At 36.9% G+C, this 22,114-nt stretch overlaps 1 protein-coding gene across 29 annotated transcripts in view; it reads right to left on the bottom strand.

Moving 5' to 3' along the window:
• LOC136247363 (uncharacterized) overlaps window positions 1–22,114 on the bottom strand; it is an 89,989-nt gene that overhangs the window by 60,024 nt on the left and 7,851 nt on the right. For all 29 annotated transcript variants that reach the window (XR_010697437.1, XR_010697438.1, XR_010697432.1 and 26 more), the window contains 2 exons: window positions 7,443–7,536; window positions 905–993 (listed from right to left, as the gene is read on the bottom strand). The gene's annotated coding sequence lies outside the window, so the exon portion shown is untranslated. The remainder of the gene's footprint in view (window positions 1–904; window positions 994–7,442; window positions 7,537–22,114) is intronic.

Here is a 22,114-nt window from a genome sequence, read left to right as displayed (position 1 = left end):
ATAAATATTAAATAGACTATGACACTACAGATATAACTAATGGTAGTGTGAGTGCAATGCCATGTATCGTCATAGCTGTAAGAAAACCAAATAATATACAGTATGTAACAGGTGCATGCCAGGCAAATCATTTAAGGGAATTAACAGAACTTCTGTATGTAGACGGAACAGCAATCACCGAATAGTCATAAGGTAGTTACAAAGAACTCTGCTTTAACATCGTAATGTAAAACCAAACATAGAAAATGCTTGATCAAGATACTCTAACAGTACCATCACCCTAATATAACGTATATGTAAAAAGTTTCAAGGTAAAAAACTTTCGTAGATGAGTGACTATGAAAAGATACGGAGGAAATTTTTGTAGCTACGCTATAGCTAATTATATGCATAATAGCTGGATCCAGAGGAAAATTTTTGTAGCCGAAAGGTGGTCTACGAAAATTTTCTACCTCGAAGATTTTTACGTAAACGGTAGCACTAAATTAGTTAGTACAATCATAGTCCAAATTTTTTAATCTACTAAGAAGGCAGGCAGGCAGCCAAACTATAAATACAATTTGTGAATTGTGGATTATTTTACAGATGGATTATTCAGAGAGGCGGTCTTTCAAAGCAGTGACCAGGTTCCACTGTATTACATCAGATTTATTTAAAGATACTGATTAGTAATAATATTACTGTCATATATAAGCCAGACCTAAGACACTTCAAGCTCCCTAGAACTTATCATGGGAATCTTGCCAAAAATTAAATTAATTAGTTATCAGAGGAAACAAGATGGAATACAATACAAATATATCACTTTACATTTATAGTAGCACATATGACAATTGATTGTGGGAATTAGTTTTAAGTCAACTTGGTTTTCTTAAAACTATAAACATATCAAGTAAGAATGTACCTCAATGATTGGGGAAGTACCCTTGAGCTGCTGAGTGAAATCCTGTCTTTAACAATCCAGACAACTTTTCATCGATCCTAACCTTTGATCTACATATAAGCGGAAACACAGTGACCTACAAATCATCAACTATCAACATACATACCATACAGTACATTACAAAAACTTTAATGTATGCCTTTAAAAGTTTTGTCCCAAAATATTTTCGCAGCAGGAGTAAAAATACAAGAGAAGTGTCGGAGAACCTATACCATAGTTTAGTAAATGTAGTGATGTGTGTGTAATACACTAGAAAACAGTGTATCTGTGCCTTATAGAGTTTAAAGAGTTTTGTAGCTTTGATACGGTAATTGTACTGTCATTTTTGTAACCTTAAGTATGCCAGTAACAATTACAAGTTCCCTTAATTTCTGAAGGGAATCTTGCCAAAAATTAATTGAAACGTTGAACTAGTGCAGACACTTATCAAATCAAATTTTAACATATTTCCTGAGTTTAAATTTATAGCACTACAACAAATGATTGATTGTGGGAATCAATTTATTTAAAAAGTAATAGTTATTGCTGCATACACTCACAAAAATTATTTATAAGCACGATGAGAAGAATTGGGGATGTTAGTTAAGTAGAGAAATCCTTATGATACAGTCACAGGTAATCATTCAAAATTTTGAATGCCTATTAATACATTTTGGGAAGGACATAATACAAATCTAGCAAAGTAAAATGTTCGAAGTGAACATAAAGCTCTTCATATTTATTGCTTCTGTGTAGTCACTATAGTATGACACATCCTGTAGTTTATGGTACCTGGATTTTAGAGGTAGTATAACATCAACTTTATTATGTTTGGTATAAACATACATACACATATATACACACAATGGTGCAGGCTTGTGCTGGTATACACTTGTACACATTAATCATGATCACAAAGGTCACATGAATTTAGCAAAATTTGAACCCACAATCAATACTACCCAGGAACATTATAAAAGCAGACCTGATTCTAAATAATTGGATGTCATCTGACAATTGTATTTTTTAGAAAAGGTCACACAAAATAGGAGACCTTTGAGATACGAAATAACAAAACTAAGATTATTACAGTAACACAAGAACTATCTTTTCATCTTATCACTCTAAGAAAGATTTGACGCATTATCAAAGAGTTGCAGAAGTCACAATAGTTTAATCCATAATTATGTGCTTAACACGTTCAAGGCTTGGGAGAAACAATTTTGTGCTGCAGCGAAGCAATTTGTGTAGTTTGATTACCATAAGTTACTATCTTTAGTAATGCACCTCGTTTTAGACTTAAATTTCACTTGCTGTTTTAATTATTTTTTAGATTTGAAAAGGTTGACTGGCTTCCGAAAACCAGTGAAACCTCTTTAAAACTGTGCCTACACACACCAATCTACATATGTAAGAGTAGAAATACTATTACGCAGCCACTAAATTGGTAAAGATATACCAATGCTGTGGTGAAATGCCACAGGCACAAAATTTTGTACGAATTTGTGGCTTACTCCACGCATTTCTACTTTGTTATAAATAAACACTTTCTATCACAATATCACTGTGGTACTGTATAGCCATAAATTTTGTGTTTTTATAGTACGTTTACGTTGAACTGAATCCTGAAAAACAGCTAAAATTAAAAGTGGATTTTTTCTCTCAACAGAATTAACATTTCAGCCAACCAGATGATTATTGGTAACAGCAAAGGTGTCAACAATGGATACGTACGGGTTGGCTCCATTACAAGTTCGGGAAAGGGCTGTAATGGGCACTGTACTTTTATGGCTTCCCCATAGGAAATGTATTGTGAAAATTTTTGATTGGCCGTAATATTATGTCAAACATTTGAACAAAAGGATTTGAAATATTTTTAGCGGGTCAAGCAGTACTAAAAATAAGCCAAAATTTCAAGATCGTGTGTAATTGCATCCACGAGTTATTAAATGTTTTTGAGGATTCAGCTCAATGTGAACATGCTATAATCCACGAAAGCCTAGAAAACGTTTCACTTAGGTAATAGCTACCGTATGTGCATGTAACTCAAAACATTTCACAGTTACAGTGTTACAAAGCTGCCATTACTCAAAAATTTCCAGCCATACAGTAATTCTTTCAAAAAGGGAACTATGTTATGTCTTTCTTTTCAGAACTTTATTCGTGGGAGCCACAAACTTGTTTGTGGTTATTTATAGGCTACTTGATAGTTGCCACCTTAATTCACAGCAATGAAATCTGAGTAATTATGTAACAGCTAAGCAAATATCCAAATACAGAAAACTACTATTCATTTGTGAAGATATTTCTACTTTAAACATTAGATTGCATCAAGATATACCTTCGACTACAAGTCTATGATAATTTCTAGAAGGTGTAGTCGTATTTGAAAGAATTTGCTTGGAATAGCAAACAATAATAATTTGGTCTACATACCTTTTATTTTATGCTAGACTGGTATTTTCTTTTTAGCTTGGGACATCCACACCGTACAATAGGGATGCCATGACATAGAAATATTTATGTCACATGTCATAGAGATTTATGTCACGACATAAGCAATTCTTAAAGTTTCACAACTGAAGCTGTTACTTATGAAACTGAAGCTGTTACTTATGAAACTGAAGCTGCCATAGTTATTTGGATTCAAACATGCAAATATATCAACTTAAACATTAGCAATATTAACTATGACATCAACAACCAACATTGCTCATAATAATTTGTCAATTTTTCTCGTATTTATTGCATCAAATTTGCTCAAAATGAATGGAAAAGTGTGCATTATTAGGAGATACTTATGTCACGACATACAGAAGCCTCATATCATGGAGCTTTATGTCACAACATGTCGTATGTCAGGACTATTGTGGCATCCCTAATGTACAATTACAAATGGCCTGGCTTTCACAAAAAGGCACGATAGTGTAGGCTTGTGTTATAGACTGGTATATACTGATCACAAAGGTTGCATAAATTTAGTTAGTAAAATTTAAACCCACAATCAATACTACACAGGAACAATATAAAAGCAGGCCTGAATCAAAGTAGTGCAATAATCCTTCTCCTTATTAGTAAATTCTTATTTTTTAGAAAAGGTCATACACATTTGGAGACCTTTGAGATATAAGATCATTACAAGGACTATCTTTTCTGATATAGAACTCTAGTACTACATCTGTACATACAAAGAACAGTATTGCCTAGACTACAATGTGAAAGTAGTAGTAGTCTAGGTAATATTCAGGTTACAGGCTTAACAAGTTAACATTGTGCTTCTTCTAAAAACCAGGTAGCCAGTTAATGCAATAGATATGTAGTAGGGCCCCCACAAACTTCGATTTGTCAGGGTTCGAACATTCATTAACTAAAGTTCACGAATCTTTCAAACTTTTAAATAGAAATGGTTCCTGTATACAAATTACAGCATATTAAAGGGGATAAAGGCTCGATGAAGCCATTTAAAAAATATTTTACTATCCTTATAAAATCATGAATTACATCCAATATTTCATGTCAGCACAAAAGCTGAGGTCAGTGCTAATAGCGCAGAGACCAATGTCAAAAATCATGGGTGGGTAAAAGCAGTGGATCCGGGACCAGGAGACTCGCAGGGATCCAACTCTTCTTGAAAATGTATACACTACACAATATTCTATACTTGTATTAGGTACCTCTGCAAGTAGCCTTGGATGGCCATATCTACATCTTCCCCAACATCACGATGTTAAAACCAATTAGAAATTATAAACGCCTATGAAAAAGTGTCTGAAGTTGACTGCATTTATAGGCCATTGCCTGCTGCACAATGAGCATATAATATGTAGCCTAGCTACCAAAGTTTAGAAACATTGTGCAAACAAATACTCTGGGAAAATAGAGATTTAGTACTATTAGCTAAGCAAGTTTCAGTCCAGCAGCTCGACAACCACACTTCAAACAACATGGTACATTTGCAAAATGTTTCTAAACTTTAGTAGCTAGGTGACATAATAGACTAGTATGGACAGTGTGCAGCAGGCAAGTGGCCTATACAAAAGCAGTCAGCTTCAGACACCTTTTCAGCGGTGCTTATACTTTCTAATTGGTTAAAACCTTGTGCGAGACAAACAAAAAACCTGGATTGTCCATGCAAGACTACTTGCAGAAGTAAGTATAGAATATTGCGAAGTGTATAAAATTCCAAAAGTTGGTTCCTCATGGGTCCCCAGGTCCCCTGGTCCACTCTTTTACCTACACAAAAATCACTCAATAGTTAACATTGGACTGCTGCAAAAGGAATAAACAAGTACAGTTGTAGCTAAAGATTAATTAACACTACATAACAACTTGTGTTCTTGTAATAAAACAAAGTGTTTGTCTTCAGCAGAATTGCATTGTACGTACTGCGGTATGCCAAAAGGCACCTCTTGGGCCGAAGCAACATCGAACAGTGAAAAATTAAGCCCGTAGTCTTAGCCATTGTCAAGTTACGCTTGTCTAAAGGCATCCGTTACTCAGTCAGTCAGTCAGTCAGTCAGTCACTTTACTCAGTCAGTACCTTAAAATATATTTTATTAAATTCCGTAGCAACTTGTTGAAAGTGTTTCGGTAAATCTGAAAGCTTGTTTGGGCTTAGTTTTACACTGCTTCATCATCGTCTGGGAAAATTGAGGCTGGTTTTTGGGTGATGTTATTTTGCGGGCCACTCCTACTCCTTTGTGGCCCTTTTCAAAAATTCTACCATATACCTCTCATTAAAGTTATGTACACCAATTAGTTTTTGCATACATGCAAATAGTTATGTATTTCGTAATTCATCAATTACTTATTTGTCTACAGTTATACACAGAATTACTCTTTTGTAGTTTTTCTTATTTTCTTTATGTAAATTCTCTGGGCAAAGTCCCAATTTCTCTCAGAGTCTATATTTCAGTGAATTGTATAATACAAGAAATTATTACTTTGTTCCTACGTTATAGCCAATCCACAACTCCACTGATGCGTCACCCATGGATCAACAGCAAGGTGATAGGAAAGAAATTGATAGGTCATACAGATAAAAGATTTACGCATTGTTGTTAGCCACTGTTGAGTCTAGCCTAGCAGAAGTAGTAGCCAGTTTTGCTTTTAAGGAGAGTGACATGGTAATTTACAAATACTATTATCAAAATTAAAGCCCACAATCATAAGCTTCAAGTACATCTATAAAACACAAGTGATTCCACAGCATTATGATTTAGCTTTCAAGTGTTCCTTAATTATCTGAATATTTTTTTTTAAAAGACCACACACTTACTGGAGGTCAATTAACTGCCTTCCAGAAGGTAAGTAAATTATATAACCTGGAATCGAAATGGGAAATCAAATGAAATGAAATAAGCCTACAGTCTAGTGATGGATAATCACTATATTATGCATAGTAACACTATATGCATGCACTTTAATTGATACCTGTTTATGCATTAAGGCAAGACTCTAGGCAGCAGCTTTCTCTACATGGCGTTTAATTATAAGCACCTGCTCCAAAGGGTCTGGGACTCTACAACAGAAACGTTCTGGGTAGGTGACCGTTAATTGGTCCTTAACCACTTTCATAAGAGCTATAGATAGCCACAGTTGGTTTCAGCTAGTTCACCTTGATCATTACAAACTAGTTTATGGTTGGCTACAGTGGATTGGTGAGTCTGAAGCCATGCCTTTAAGAGAGGACGAAGCCAACTAGAGCCAACTGTGACTATCTACACTTCTTATGAAGGTGGTCAAGGGCCAATCAACTTTCACCTACCCAGAACTTTTTTTAGAGTCTCCAGACCCTTTGGGGCAGGCGCTTATAACTCTAATCAATAAGCGTCATGCAGAGACAATTCCCACCTGGAGTCTTGCTTGATGCATAAACAGGTATAAATTAAAGTGCGTGCATGTATTATAGCGTCACTGTGCATAATATAGTGATTGTCCAACAATAGACTCTAGGCTATTTCGTTTCAATTCAATTCCCGTTTCGATTCCGGGTTTTATAACTTACCCTTCCAGAAGCCCTTTTACACATGTGAGAGGCGTTACTAAAACAATGCTTTTAAACTAGTAACATGTTAACTACTGGTACAGAAGGTGTAGGCTAAGGCTTACATACAAACACAGGAAAAAAATTGCGATTCTCATTGTGGGAATTCTGATTTGAATGTGGGAAAATGGAGCAATTTCCCAGTATGGAGAAGCATGAATTCCCATCATCTATGTGTGATAACCTTAAAAGGACACCACCTTTGGAGGTTGCATTTACTTTAAATTATTTTTATTTACCTATATTTAATGTATGCCTGCAGAACAGGTAAATATAGGCCCAAAAACTGGCATCCCATCTTGGGAATATGATTTTCCCTTATGGGAAATTGTTCCTTTTTCCCGTACTCCTACTATAATTCCCATAATGAGAATTGTGAATTTTTCCTGTGAAAACTGTTCAACATATTGAGCAACTTTATGTGCAAACTTTATTGTACCTATAACTCACAACATATAATAGTTTAAAATTTACCTTTTTAAAATCCCAGTACTAGAGACTTGGCAGCTTGGACTTCGATTAGGACTAGCTAAATTGCTTTGTTTCCCATACAAGCTCATGAAGGAACCTAGTAATTAAACACAAGACAACACATTAATACATTCAGAGTGTGGACTTGGAAGCTACAAAATGTTCCAACTTGGTTTAAGGTATAAATAAATTACCGTAAACGGAGAAAGTTTTGCGGTAAAGGATTACCGAGACTATTCACGGACAGTGAAAGTTTCATGGTAAAGCTTAAACACACTGTAGCTTATTGATTTAGCAAGAAACTTTTGCAGTTTGCTTTGAAACCACAAAAACACAAAACTTTCCCCCACTCACAGTATTATTTTCTCCCTATGTTATAGTCAATCCACAAAGGTATTTATCTGCTATCCATGAATTAACAACATGGTGGTGATAGGAGAGAAATAGATAGGTCAAAAATAAACATGATATTGATACAATGTGTTGCTGAGCCATGCAAAAGTAGTGGCCACTTTATTTCCATTTTCATTGCTTGAAAGGACAGCAATGTGTTTAAAAGTACTACCATCAAACTAAAAACCACAATCACAAGCTTTATGTACATCTATAAAATACCAAGTTTAATATCAACATCATTATGGGCACTAAACAGAATTTACATTTTTTAGAAAGGACCACACACTTACTGGAGGTCCTTGATGCATTAACCAACGTTGAAACCGGGTCACTACTGCTGACCCAGATGACTCACTGACCCGGATGTGACCCGGATTAATTAAAGCCGAGACGTGTTTTGGCTAGTCTTGAGCGAGCGAACGAGTCTACATTTTGAGCGTTCGATTTGTGCTGAGTAAATATTGCAACTTCAGTCTAGCTGTAGGTTGAAGACCAAAAAAAAAAAAAGGTCTTCACCTACTGACAATAGCTACCCCTCACCATAGATACCCTCAATTTCGTGCTACATACTACACTCACTAACAAATGAGCGTGGCTGAGCGTATGTTGGTACTGTGATAAGTGGGCGTGGCTCACGAAAGAGCTACGCGATAGCGTTTATAAGTTTCCACGTCGTCAAACAAACAATTTCGTTTCTCACGTGATCCAATCCGGGTCAGACCCGGATAAATTGTAAACCGGGTCAGACCCGGATGACCCGGAGAAAATGTGACCCGGATGACCCGACCCGGTTTCAACGCTGGCATTAACTACATACACCCTGTAGGTTCAGCTATTACTGCCTGATACGTGTGTGGCTGTCTCTACATGAGGCTATCTGTGGCCTATACTTTCTTTATGCACGGCTATGATGTCATCAGAGCTGGGGGTAATGAGTTACATTTGTAATACGTTACATAACAATACTAGCATTTTTAAAAATTGTTAATTTAATAATGAAGTAGGGATCTATGCATTAAAAAGTAGTGAAACAAGAGATAAATGATGGTGTTACAGCATAGTTCTACTTAAACAGTACTACCATAGTCTTTGATTAAATTACTTATATTGTAACGAAGTAATATGACATATTACATCACAAAGTAATGAGTTACATCCGAAATTGTAATGTATTACTTCTTTTTAATGCGGACGTGATTGGCTGCGCTTTGGGTTGACAGCACTGAATAGGGCTGTACAGGCAAGAACAAAGAGTAATAGTGAATGGGAAGTGCCCTTGAGACCAAGATACTACTACAAACTATGTTTTTGAGGCTGAACTACACCAGAGAAACACGTGTCTCACTCATGCCACTTGTAGTTGCAGGCTGGGAGCATGCAACAAACAAAATTGATCTAATATGTAATACAGCCCTCTGTAATATGTAGGTGGGTCCAAATATTATTATTATTAACACTTTACAGTGACCAACATTGAAGGTCTGACAGGAGCATGTGCTGCAGCCTTAGGATTACCTAACCTAATTTCAGGGACTTAGACCTAGCGACTTGACTTAATGACTGATAAGGTGTAACAGAAAAGGGGCCAAAGTAAGGAAAAAAATCTCTCCAACCCCAGGATTTGAACTACAGCTTACCCAATGTCTAGTCAGGGCCACTCAGTCTTCCTCCAGGAGGGATGGATTTTCTTCCTTAAACCTAAAGTATTTATTAGCACTAAACATATAATATTCACACATTGTGCTGTTGAGTCTTGTCTAGCAAAAGTAGTAGTCACTTTGTCATCGTTGCTTGTAAGGACAGCAACGTACAGTATTTTTATAAATACTACTATCAAAACTAAAACCCGCAATCACAAGCTTCAGGTACATGTACATCTATAAAAACCCCAAACATATTCATGTCACCCATTGTAAACCAACAGAAATGGTACTATAGAATTTTTGGAAAGGACCATACATTCATTGCAGGCCCTTGTATGCAACCATGTGACACATATAGTAGCAGGGATGGGCAATACTAAGACTTATGATTTAATCCAACATTCAACATTTCCTTGTAAATTATCAATATGATATGATACAATACCAATGTGGTTCAAAATCTACTGAAATGAAGGTATCTTGGTTCACAACACAAGTTTTTGCTTGTCATAAGCACATATGTATCAACAGTGCTTTTTAGATAGCTTGATTAAGCATTAAAGTGCCATCTACAGATGTTCCTAATAGCAGTCACTTCCCATTTAAAATGAAATTTTACTAACTGATCATGTGAGCTACCTGTATCAGTATCAACTGTATTGGTATCAAGTAAATTGTATTGTATCGATGGATTTGATATTTTTCGGATCGTATCGTCTATTTTTACATTTTGGTAACCTGAATTGTAACTGTGTACTAGCAACCAAGTAAGATGACTGGTAAAATAATACGACATAGTTACTATTCTAATTTGAATGACAAGTAAAAATGCTGTTACACTTTTAATAGCTGAATATTCCACAAAATTGTCATTATGGTCTGGAAGATCTGTTGTACATTGTTTTGCAGTTTAATAATAAACACCAGTGTTAAATAATAGCAAATGATATTTGTTAACATGGTTGTTGCTTGCGGTACATTAGTACAATAGCAGACAAAAAAAGTTTCCATTCCATTTGCGTTTTATGTTTTTTTGGTGAGGTGTTTCCATTTTGTAGTGTTTCCGTTTTGCTAGCGTTTCAATTAGGCAGTGGTTTCGACATTGCTTCGTCCCGAGACGTGCCTTTTCATTAACCACAGTACGTACAATGCATGTATCATGGACTTACCTTTGTCCTCCTTTGTGTTCCAATTCTTTTCGCTGACAACGCAAGGTAATAATTTGCGATAGCACGATACAGCTTCCCTCTGGCCGTGTCAAGCTTTTCGCTGGCATTTACCGTAGCAACTAGATTCATTGCAGAGAAGTTTTTTTCCTGTTCTTCATGTGTAATGCTGTATAACGAGTGAAGCATAATGGCCACCTCACTTTTCAGTGTGTAATTGATTATTGGGGTGCGTGTTCAGACGCAATTATGGAATGCCTGGTGCCATTCTTTCTTTTAATGTGGTACACATGGATTAAGTACTCATGATTGTGCTATTAAAAAGTAAACAAACAAATAGAAGGAAAAATTAGGAATTTTAAGCTGGATTAGGGATCAAGGAACAAAAAGGCAGGGAAACAAGGGAACAGCTAAAAAGTGTGAAACAAGGGAGGTTGCCTATACCTGCAGATCTACTAGTGGACATGTAATCCCTAATTCAGCGATGGTTATAGATTGAATTTGGGATTACATGTCCACTAGTATATCTGCAGGTATAGGCAACCTTCATTGTTTCACAACTTTTAGTTGCTCCCTTTTCCCCCTGCTTTTTTTTTTTTCTTGGATCACTAATCCAGCTTAAAATTCCTATTTTTTCCTTCTACTTGTTGTAGTTACGTCCTGGTACTTGTTAAAAGGACAGCAACATGTTTATACTGTCATCAAAACTAAAACCCACAATCACAAGCTACATGTACATCTATAAAACATTAAGTAAAAAACATTACTAATATGGAGGTTTTAGTTAGAATCATTCTATTTCGAATTATATTTTTAGAAAGGACCATACACTTACTGGAGGTCCTTGTATGCAAATTAACTACCTTTAGAAACTAGTACCGTTAATGTGTGGCTGTGGTTATCTCTCTACACAGGCCATGTGTGGCCTATACTTTCTCTATGCAAGGCTATGACTTATTACGACTGTACCGTATATATTACAAGTAACTTACTATTTATATCACAGTAAAGTCACACTTCACAAAGAATTTATGGGGACAACCTGGTAGTTATTGCCCAGTAGCTATTGCCTATTCCAGTAAGGTGGTAAACATCAAATGTGCAATCACAATGCAGTGTCAGCATATTGTGTTATGCAAACTGAATATATTAAGCCATATACGCCTACAGTTTTTACTTGAATCTACCCACAGCAGTTGTTAGATAAACAGTTGCCATTGGCAGTATATGAAGCCACATAGATCAAAGTGCCGACGGTCTTGGATATAAGCCAGTTATATCACAGAAGCTGTAGAACACCTTAGTTATCATCGTTGCTTCATTTGCCTGTAAGGACAGCAACCTATTTACAAATACAGTCATCAAAACTAAAACCCACAATCACAAACTTGAGGTACATATATATAGGTACATGATCCTTGAGGACCTAGTATGTCAACACATTTTTTCACCAATCCTAACTGGTAAGTGAATAGCTGCTGAATACTGTCATTTTCAGCACAATAGGCAGCTAAAGCCATTTTCTGCTCAGTATTGATTGGAACATATATAGTATAGAGTTCCACCTGGTACTTATATCTTGCTTTACCATTGCGGTGTGGTAAGTTAAGACTCTCTTGAATTCTAGTGAGGCTATGTGATGCAGTAGATGATCGGAGGAAGTGACCCACTGTACTCCTACAAATGGCAGTTATCTCAGCTATAGCTCTCTGACACAATAGCCATCCTTCACAACAGGCTGTAGTGAATGAGCGAAACACCCAAAGTGTGCCAAGGAAGCTTCTTGTATAGCCTTCACCATAGTGCTGGCACTGTCACTAAGCACTAAATAAACATGTTCTTGTGGGATACTCCAGCTTCTAACATTGACAAAATTCTTTCTGCTAAGTACTCACCAGTGTGAGCCATTTCCATCGCTTGCACATGTAGTACAGCATATATTTTGACATAAGACTTGTCTATCCAATGGCCAGTCAAGCTCAGTAAGGATGCATTATTAGAACTACAGCTCCAAATATCAGTGGTTAAGCTAACTACTGGCTCATCACTGCCTAAAAGCTTGCTGACCTGTTCTTTCATCCCAACACAGATCATAGGGATCACGTATTCTGTGCAATACAGTATTTCCTACTTGGACAGTTGTAACTCAGTTCCAATTGCTTTCAACACTCGACTAAACCCGACATCTTCAGCAACCGAAAGTGGATGACAATCTAGGGCTATCATTTCACCTACTTTCTAGTAATTCTTTGGGCTCATTAATATCCCATATGTATCTTTGTCCGGTCCTCAGTCACCTCAAGCGATAGTTGTTGTAATGTTCTTTTTCACATTTCATTGGGTGGCTTAGCAGTAGCTTCGTTACTTGCCTTCCTTTCGAGGTATTGTTTGTGTATCTCCTTGTGTTTTGTAGACAAGTGCTAAACTAAATTTGCAGTAGTATAGGGTTTTGTGGACGAACCGCCCCTTGGTACCTTTGTTTTACACTTGTTGCAGATGGCATATTTGCTGTCTTCATCCTCACTAAAAAACTCCCATATTACCGACCGCTTCTTATGTCACACGTAACCACTAATAATTATTTGTAAACACACATCACATGCTTATATCGGCGCATATTTATATCGGATTGTTATTTATTTTCAAGCCGATAACGATACCGATATGTTAAAATGTTGCCGATATTATGGCTTACCTGATAACCGATCCGATTATTGGTGCAACTCTATTAAATAATAACAAATGTTAGACTGTGTGGATTTGTTATCAACATCACTGTTGTTTGCAGTATCATACAGTACACTAGCAACTCATAAAATATAAATAACTTCATGGCATTTCGGCAGATATAACCAAACCCAAAAGTGCGTTCAGTACGTTTGTTCAGCATGCTACATGACGTTACAAACAAACAATAGCACGAGAAATGCCTCTGCAATCAATTCAGCTACTAATACGGATGATTCCTGCTGCAAACGTAGCTATACGGAAGTCATTACATGCTACCACCAATTGACACCTTGAACTGTTGGGGAATGAGAAACAGGGCACAAAAAGATAAGTCCATGACGTAGCTGAAAACAAAGCGTAATGGTCACTTGGCAGTTTTCGTAGTTGGTTACCAGTGTGTGTTCAGACGAAAACAATAAGTCTAGTTTCGTTTGATGAAGTACACTTGTCTTAATAAAATGTTACAAAAAAGTAAACAAGGGAAAATTAGAAATTTTAAGTTTGATCAGGTATCCAAGAAATGAAACAAGGCAGGTCACCTACACCTGAGATATGCTAATCCCTAACCCAGTCTACCTCATGGGGATTAAAACTAGGGCTCAAACGAATAGTGGTTTACTGTATTAGAAGTTCTAACCAAATTAGTCTAATAATTGGTGTAAGGTTTCATTGTTATGAATGCAATTCAGTAATTAAAGCAACCATTGCTAAGAAGCCTACAAATAACCACTTTTTGGCTTCGTATGAATAACATACTAAGAAGAAAGAGATACCATAAAGCCCTCTCTGAAAGGATTATCACAGTGATACTGTGATAGAAAGTGTTTATAACAAATTAGAAAATGGTATGCATAATAGTCTTTGATCTTTGGAGGATAATGAGGTCTTTAAAATCTACTAAGACACCTGCTAGCAGGTTCTTAAAGTGGTTAGAAAGCTGCTAGCAGAAAAGACCTCAAGCATCACAAATCTCATTTTTGATCACTGATTTGCAATGCTCCCTCCAAGCATATTCAGGCTGATAGCCTAAATCGGGTAGCCAACATGTGGTTAATCACTCTATTCATTTTATAGCCATGCCTAATAGAATTCAATTATGGGAGCTAATGTTGTACGTATGTTTGTTACGATGAACAGGGAAGTCCAGAAATATCACGGAAAATTCTGTTTAGTACCCATCTGTTTCTAGAGTGTTTTAAATCTGTTTTCGTCTTCTGTTAAACTATGGATGAGCTTCACTAAGGCCTAAATGGGTAAGCTTCCTCGAAGAAATGTTATTTTGCTCTACGTGTAAAGTGGGCGTGGTCCATATTTGAAATGTGCCTGTCCTTTGTGCTACTGTGACACCACTGAAGGCACAATTTATGATAACTCGTTCCCATCGTATAAATCTGTACAAGTTGCTTCTTTGACACGTGTGTTCTTTACACTACCGTGACGCTATAGGCATTGGCTACCGCTAATCCGGCTTGACATTAGATCACTGCCATTTCCAGCTGTGTCAGATCCAAGTGCAACTTGTGAAAGGAAGCGGTGCAAGCTTCGATATCTCAACACTTAGACAAAAGTACATTCATATTGCGTGACGATTTAAGTACTTCATATAACCCAATCACACAATGACTCCACCTATATGCCCATATAAAATATTTACATTTTCTAAGCCGACTGGAGACCATGTCCTCGGATATTCGTACAAGGTCTCTAACCTACATGTAACAATACCTGGAGATAAGCAGCTATTCTGTACAAAGTCTTACGCTTACAGCGATTCACCATAGAAGTAGTAAATCTTCACTAATTATTGGCTGCCTAATGCTATTACAACTCCTTGCTTTATCACAGTAGTCTTTCCTTCTTGATACTTTCATTAGCACCATCTTACGCTTTGTTAATTGCTAACAGCTAATCACACGTCGCCATATAAATAATCACATGAGAATAATCGTTTGTTATTTTATTATTCGGCTGAAATGCATATGAATATTAATCCAGATATTCAGCTGATCATTTGAGTCCTAGATTAAACAGTCCATTAGAATACACTGCGTAGGTGACAACCCTTGTATCACAACAGTAATGTTCAAGAACTACCAAGAACAGTTTTGTGCTAGACATTTGGAACAGCAAGAAATTCAGCGACAATAAAGCAAATAAGTTACAGGTACTTAATTAATCAATCACAACTCATAACTAAAACAAATCCATCAAGGAATTGTGTTTTCCCCATATTTCCTCCTTGTACATAAAGAATAACGCCATTTTAACAATGGAATGATGACAGTAAACTCTATTTCTATCTCATTGTAAATATGTGCCTTTTGTTGTATAAACACAAAGAAAAGATTTTCTTATTCTCCATGACCAGGCAAATCTGATATTTATTGATTTGAGCTTTATTGCAAGTAAAACGTGTATAAAATTTCAGTAGCATGTATAAATAAAACAAACATACTGTACCCCACTTGGACCTACACACAGTTAACATGTAGACTTGAAGACTCTTCTACTAATTGTAAAGGTCTTTCCAAAAATTATGAAGTAAACCATGAAGAAATTATAGTGTTAAATGTATACAGAGCGGTGTTGGATTCCTTAAATACAATGCAGTACAATAACTGATTGTGGGTTTTAGTTGTTACTGCTATCACTGCAAACTTTGACTGGATAATACTCTAAGTAGTACACACTGACATGTCTTTGATTGTACAAACTTGTGGTACAACTGTAGTATGACATTTTCAGTTGTTGACAGAATATTAAGGTGGCAGTATACCGGAAACCCATCTAAAGGGAAGCCTTATGAAGTGAAGCCATAATATTACCACAAGAATTTGCTTTTAGATTATGCAATTACACTTATGTAATAATAGTATGGCTATGCTGCATGTTAAAGCATGTGGCTTTGTTGTAAGAAGAAATTCATCGTTGCTTAATGTGTAGTAGTAAAGAAGACATTCACAAAAGTAAGTAGAGTAGTATAGGAACTTAGTTTAAGGAGATTCGTATCCTTTGCACAAAATTTTGGCAGCAAGCGTAATTTGTGATTTTAGTATGGTATCCCAAAGAGTGAGGACAGTTTTTCTGTGTCAGTTTTCTCTAGTATACTAGTGAGTTAGACCTCTGTACTTGTGTTAGGTGGTGTAATATACGTAGGCGTAGTGACCAGTCGTGTAAAGAAACGGCTTCTATTGCTGTAATGAGTAATATTCGTGATGTTTTCACAACTTTGCGATGCCATGAAAATTATAATGGTTAATAACTCTTGTGTGTTGAAAGCTACCTAGTCTTCTCTGTTACTGGGCACTAGCTAGTAGCCTATACTAACATACAGTGTGGTGATCACAGATCTGTAGGTGCTCCCTTCATTGAAATTTGACGCCAAGTGGTTATTTCGAAGGCGCATTTTACCCATGGCGTAAGTCGGTAAGTAAAGATCCCATTTCTCTGAACTTGTAGCCAGTAGTAGAGGGTACATTACTTCTTCAATTGAAATTTGACATGTGTGTGTAACCTGTAAGGTCTGTGTGCTAGAACTAAATTTAGGAGAGTACATATATTTTGGAATTTCAATGGCTTCCAGTATACCGCCACCTTAACATGACATTTTTCCAAATTAATGATACAGGCTATAGTTATAGATTTGACTCTCTCAGCAAAAGCCTGACTTGTTCACAAAACTTCCAATAAAAAAAAATTTTTAAGCATTATCTGCAGTGTCCAAGGAATGGATTACTAAAATTATAGTGCTAGACAGTAGGAAGAGCAAGACATTCCAGCAGCTATACTGAAAATAAACTACAGGCACTTACATTCGCAGCCATAACTTCCGTTTACTTTATTCTACAACGTTGCAATTTGGTTTAAGGCCACTCCAAAGAAGACCGTAGTTTCCCGTCCTGATGTTTTCATTATTCGGTGCGGGAAGGAGGCTCATTATCACCATTATTAAGATGTGACTGCTCTATTAGAGTATCTCGATCTTGAGAGGATTTCAAGCCATGAAAATGGCTTCTTTGCAAGCTAACAACCACCAAAACAAGTGCTTATTAGCAATGCAAAATAAAAGGCTCCATGAGAAGTTTCCAGAAAGCAGCACAGGAAGTGGTATTGGAAAAATAATGACAACAATGACATGCAATGCAGGTGCCCAAACGTGATGCGGGGGAGGACAGTCTCATTTGGAGTGGCCTAATATGTTCACTATGCATTAATAAGCCAACCAACCAACGTGCAGTGTTAGTCTTGTAGTCACTTACACATATGGGTATTAAGGCAGTTTAGTTGAAGAAATAACAATGATCTTGTTTACATTTACCACATTGTAAACAAACACATGTAACACGCATACCATTGGGGCTTTAGAGACAAAACAGAGATTTTGGAACTCTCCATGAGCAGGTGAGTAAGATGGTAAAAGGCTTTCTTTAATGGTCCAAGTGCATTTTTTTTTGCAGCATGCGTAATTCCTAAAATTTTGTTTTCTTAATACGCATGGTTGTGCAAACAAGTAAGGTTTTTACTGAGACGGTCACATATAGTAATGCCTGTAGATGGAGACAACAAGTACATTAATGCCATGTATCTACGTCTAGTGTGTATTGCTTTGTTGCTCTTTCATACTCATATTGTGGCTATAAAGGTACGTGTATTAACCATTGCAATGCATAGCCAAAATAAGTTAAACACCACGACCTACAGGAACTAAGCAATTTGGTAACCCCCAGGCCATTAGTAGAACCCTCACCGTACTTAGTAACAAGTGTTGTAAAGTGTGAGAACACATCACATATGTGGCTGTATAGCCATACGTGGCCTATATTTCTCTATGCATTGCCACGGCGTTATTCTCACATGACAATCTGTTTCTCCACTCCACAAAAGGAGTGGTGGAATGTGAAAATGCCATGCATGTGAGAAGCTTGAAGTCAACTGTACCATATAATGTTTTAAAATAAGAGAAGGGGTTTTGTAGTTTATAACATTCTTTTCATAGTATGAACTTGGAAGTTACAAAATGCTAAGGGTGCTCGTGGCTACCTGAAGCAATACAACATGCAATTTTTGTATTGCTACTTGTACTCACACAATGTGTAAAATGAATCCTAAGCTATCTACGTTGAAGTGAGTTCCTTTCTCTTTAACACAAACCAAACAGAATTCTGCTACCCTACGCCGTTATATAACTACGTGAGATTCTTTATGAAGTACATAAATCGAAACTAGTCCTTCACTTCTTATAGTATAGCATTGGAAAAACTTCAGCTTGTAATTCACAACTTTATGTTTAGTATTAATACATAGCTCACATCTGGATTCTGCCCAGAGTGGTGGCCTAAAGTTAACATGAACTGATGTGATGTGTGCTGTATTAGGGTATATTGCATATGTATCCAAAAATTGGACTGGTCAGATTTAAGAGGTACTGGTCGGTTTTTAGAGGTACTAGTTGCTTTGAACCACTGCTGACCAGTGTAGGCAGAACCCTGCACATAGAACTAATGTTAGTATTATAAGTGTGCTCCACCACTCGTGTTATCATTGCCGTAACTCACAAAGCCATAAGGCTATGCAAAAAATCTAAACATACACCTCTAGAGAATCTATCAGCAAATCTCCCTACAAAATTCGAAGCCTTTTCGGCTATCACTCAAGAACCAGTTTTATTTTTAGTAAAGATAGTGTGTGCCCAACATTATCGATATAATAACCACACAAATTCCTAATAACTGCAATCACTAACTTTTCAATATACAGTAACACGTCATAAACACTGCTCTAAACACAATGTACGCCTGGAATCTCCAAGTTGCATCTTGGATAGGTTACGCTAGGCACTCCAACATCAGCAGCTATCATCCCCTACATGAGCAGGCTTACAATTGCAATACAAACTACTTTATCACTCGAGAAAACAAGGCATGAACACATATTAGCGACAAATGAAACTTGTATTTGACACTAGTTGCATAAATAACACTTGCTTTCAGATTAATTCATACCAAACAATCATTTACCAATATGTCAGTGACGACTTTAAAGCAAAAACATGTTACATGCAGTTACTAGACTGGAACTTAAATGGCTTCAGATATCAGCGAGCACCCTTAACAGAAATAGTGAGTGAATACAGTCAGAGTAGCTAAATATTTTAGGTCAAATAGTTAAACATGACCATCCAAAAATTTTCAATACATTCTTCTTGTGCAGTCTGCACTTATCCAACACTTCAGAGATTCTTATCAGAATTTATAGTCTCTCTTGTCATGTTGTATTGTGGTTTTGAATTTTTGTAACAAAGGTTATATCCCAATTATGACTAATAGCATCTTGCAAATTCTTCTCAACATATAGGTCTGCCAGTTATTTCCAGAGATGAAAAAAATAATGAGGCAAATCTGAATTTTCAATTTCAAGGTGTAAGTGGGACCACTGGAATACACAGATGACTGCTAGACATGATTCAGTCCCCTCTCTGGACAAATGTAACAAAAAAATACTTATCAATCACCAGCTTGAGTGTACATATATCCACACAGAATAAAAGTGGCTATTCCATATAAGGTCTATTGACTACAATTACAATCACTAATACTCAAAGAATACGTGAATGAAATCGGCCTACTTTATTCTACGGACTGGACTGGACTCACGGACTGGACTGGTGGACTGAGCTGGAAACAGCTTTTAAACAATAATCCAGGCATTATCCATCTCTTGCAACACTGGAGACACCACTATCGAGCTATAACTGTTGGTACTGCTCTTCCTTACAAGTCGGATGAACTAGCGCATGCACTAATCAATTACAATACACTTACGTTACAAAAAAAAACTTACGATACACGTGTACTTGCAGTGATAAAGCGTGACAGAGGCTATTGTTGTAGCGTACATGTTTTCCTTTGTTGCTTCAATACTTGGGGTTGTAGTGATGAGCCAGATTATTTGCATAGCCCCATCACCTTGCCTGGTGGTGCCACCTAGTTACCTGCTAAGAATAATTACTAGCTCATCTCTACAGCTGTAACACTAATGCTAAAGCACCAAAGGAAAACATCTACGCTACAAGAATAGCCTCTATCACGCCGTATCACTGCTAGTACGGCATGTATCGTAAGTGTATTAATTAATTAGTGCATGCGCTAGTGTCATGACTTGTAAGGAAGAGCCAGCAGCAGCAGTTGTAGCTCGATAGTGGTGTCTCCAGTGTTGCAAGAGATGGATAATTCCTGGATTATTGTTTAAAAGCTGTTTCCAGCTCAGTCCACAGCAGTGTTGAAACCGGGTCACTACTGCTGACCCGGATGACCCGGATTAATTAAAGCCGAGACATGTGATCAGAGCTATGTTTCGGGTAGTCACGAGCGAGCGAGACTATGTTTTGAGCGTTCGATTTGTGTTGAGTAAACGAGTAGTTATGTGATAACTAAGCCAGTAAGTTTATAATTTAAAATCAGACAGTGAGTCTGGTTTTACATAGCTACAGACAGCAATTGGGTGTGGCTTCGTTCATATCTAGTATTACAATTTCCCGATATATTAAAGTGGGTGTGGCTCGCAGAAGTACTTATCCTGCTGCAAGACTAGACTATATACAACTCGTACAATAATCAATTAGTGGGTGTGGCTCTACATAAGCTTGTAGACAGCAACCGATACAGTTTTGTGTTACAGACTGCACTTACTAATGAACAGGCGTGGCTGAGCGTATGTTTGTAACATGATAAGTAGGCGTGGCTCACGAAAGAACTACACGGCTAGCGTTTATAAGTTTCCATGTTGTCAAACGAACAATTTCGTTTCTCACGTGATCCATGTAAACCGGGTCTGACCCGGAGAAAATGTGACCCAGTTGGCCTGGACTGGTTTCAACGCTGGTCCACGAGTCCAGTCCAGTCCAGTCCAGTCCAGTCCGTGGAATAACGTAGGCCAATGAAACCAAAATACTGGATCACATGAAAACAATTAGCATACAGCAAATGTGGAAATTTACTTCGCATGGGTTTTTCTAGAAAGGCTCATAGTATTTATTATCTGGAGATGATATTTGTAAAGTTGTTGTTATGCTACTTCAGGAGACTGTTTACAACTACTTCAGGAGACTGTTTACAACTACTTCAGGAAACTGTTTACAAAGTCTTGCTACATTTGTACTTCAACACGGCCAAAGGAAACCATCACAACGCAATGCTTACCCTTGTAACTGTACGTACATTTAATACATGGTTTATTCATTGTTTTTACCATTAAATAGTTTGCTTACAAAGGACGGTATGGCCAGATAAATCATACAGTATGATTTATACAGTATAGTAGTGCAGTATACTGTAGTAGGGATGTCGTGGAGGTTTGGGTCTTCACCAATGAATATCAACAAAAAAATACCAGCCAAAAAATGCACCGCAGACGGGATACACAGAAGGAGAAAGGTACATAGAAGGAGAAAGGTACATACACAAATTCATGATGCATGCATCTTCTATGGTATGCAGAATGGCAAGCAGAAGGCAACATCTATACATGCAGTTAATGCTGATCAATACAAAGTACCGAGTAGTTAGTTTAACTGCGGGATCTGTACCGTCTAATATCTTAACACTGTAATACCGTGAAAGTGTGGATAAAAAAAATTTAAAAAGTCACTATTTGTATAAAAGGGGGTACATATGAAGGGATATGTACTGGTTATTGTACTGCAATGAGCTTGCCAACACAATTCTGTCAGGGTGTTTAAAGT

This window comes from Dysidea avara, chromosome 2 (genome assembly GCF_963678975.1).
Source record: "Dysidea avara chromosome 2, odDysAvar1.4, whole genome shotgun sequence".
Taxonomy (NCBI): Eukaryota; Metazoa; Porifera; class Demospongiae; order Dictyoceratida; family Dysideidae; genus Dysidea; species Dysidea avara.
This window is presented reverse-complemented; position numbering and strand designations above follow the sequence as displayed.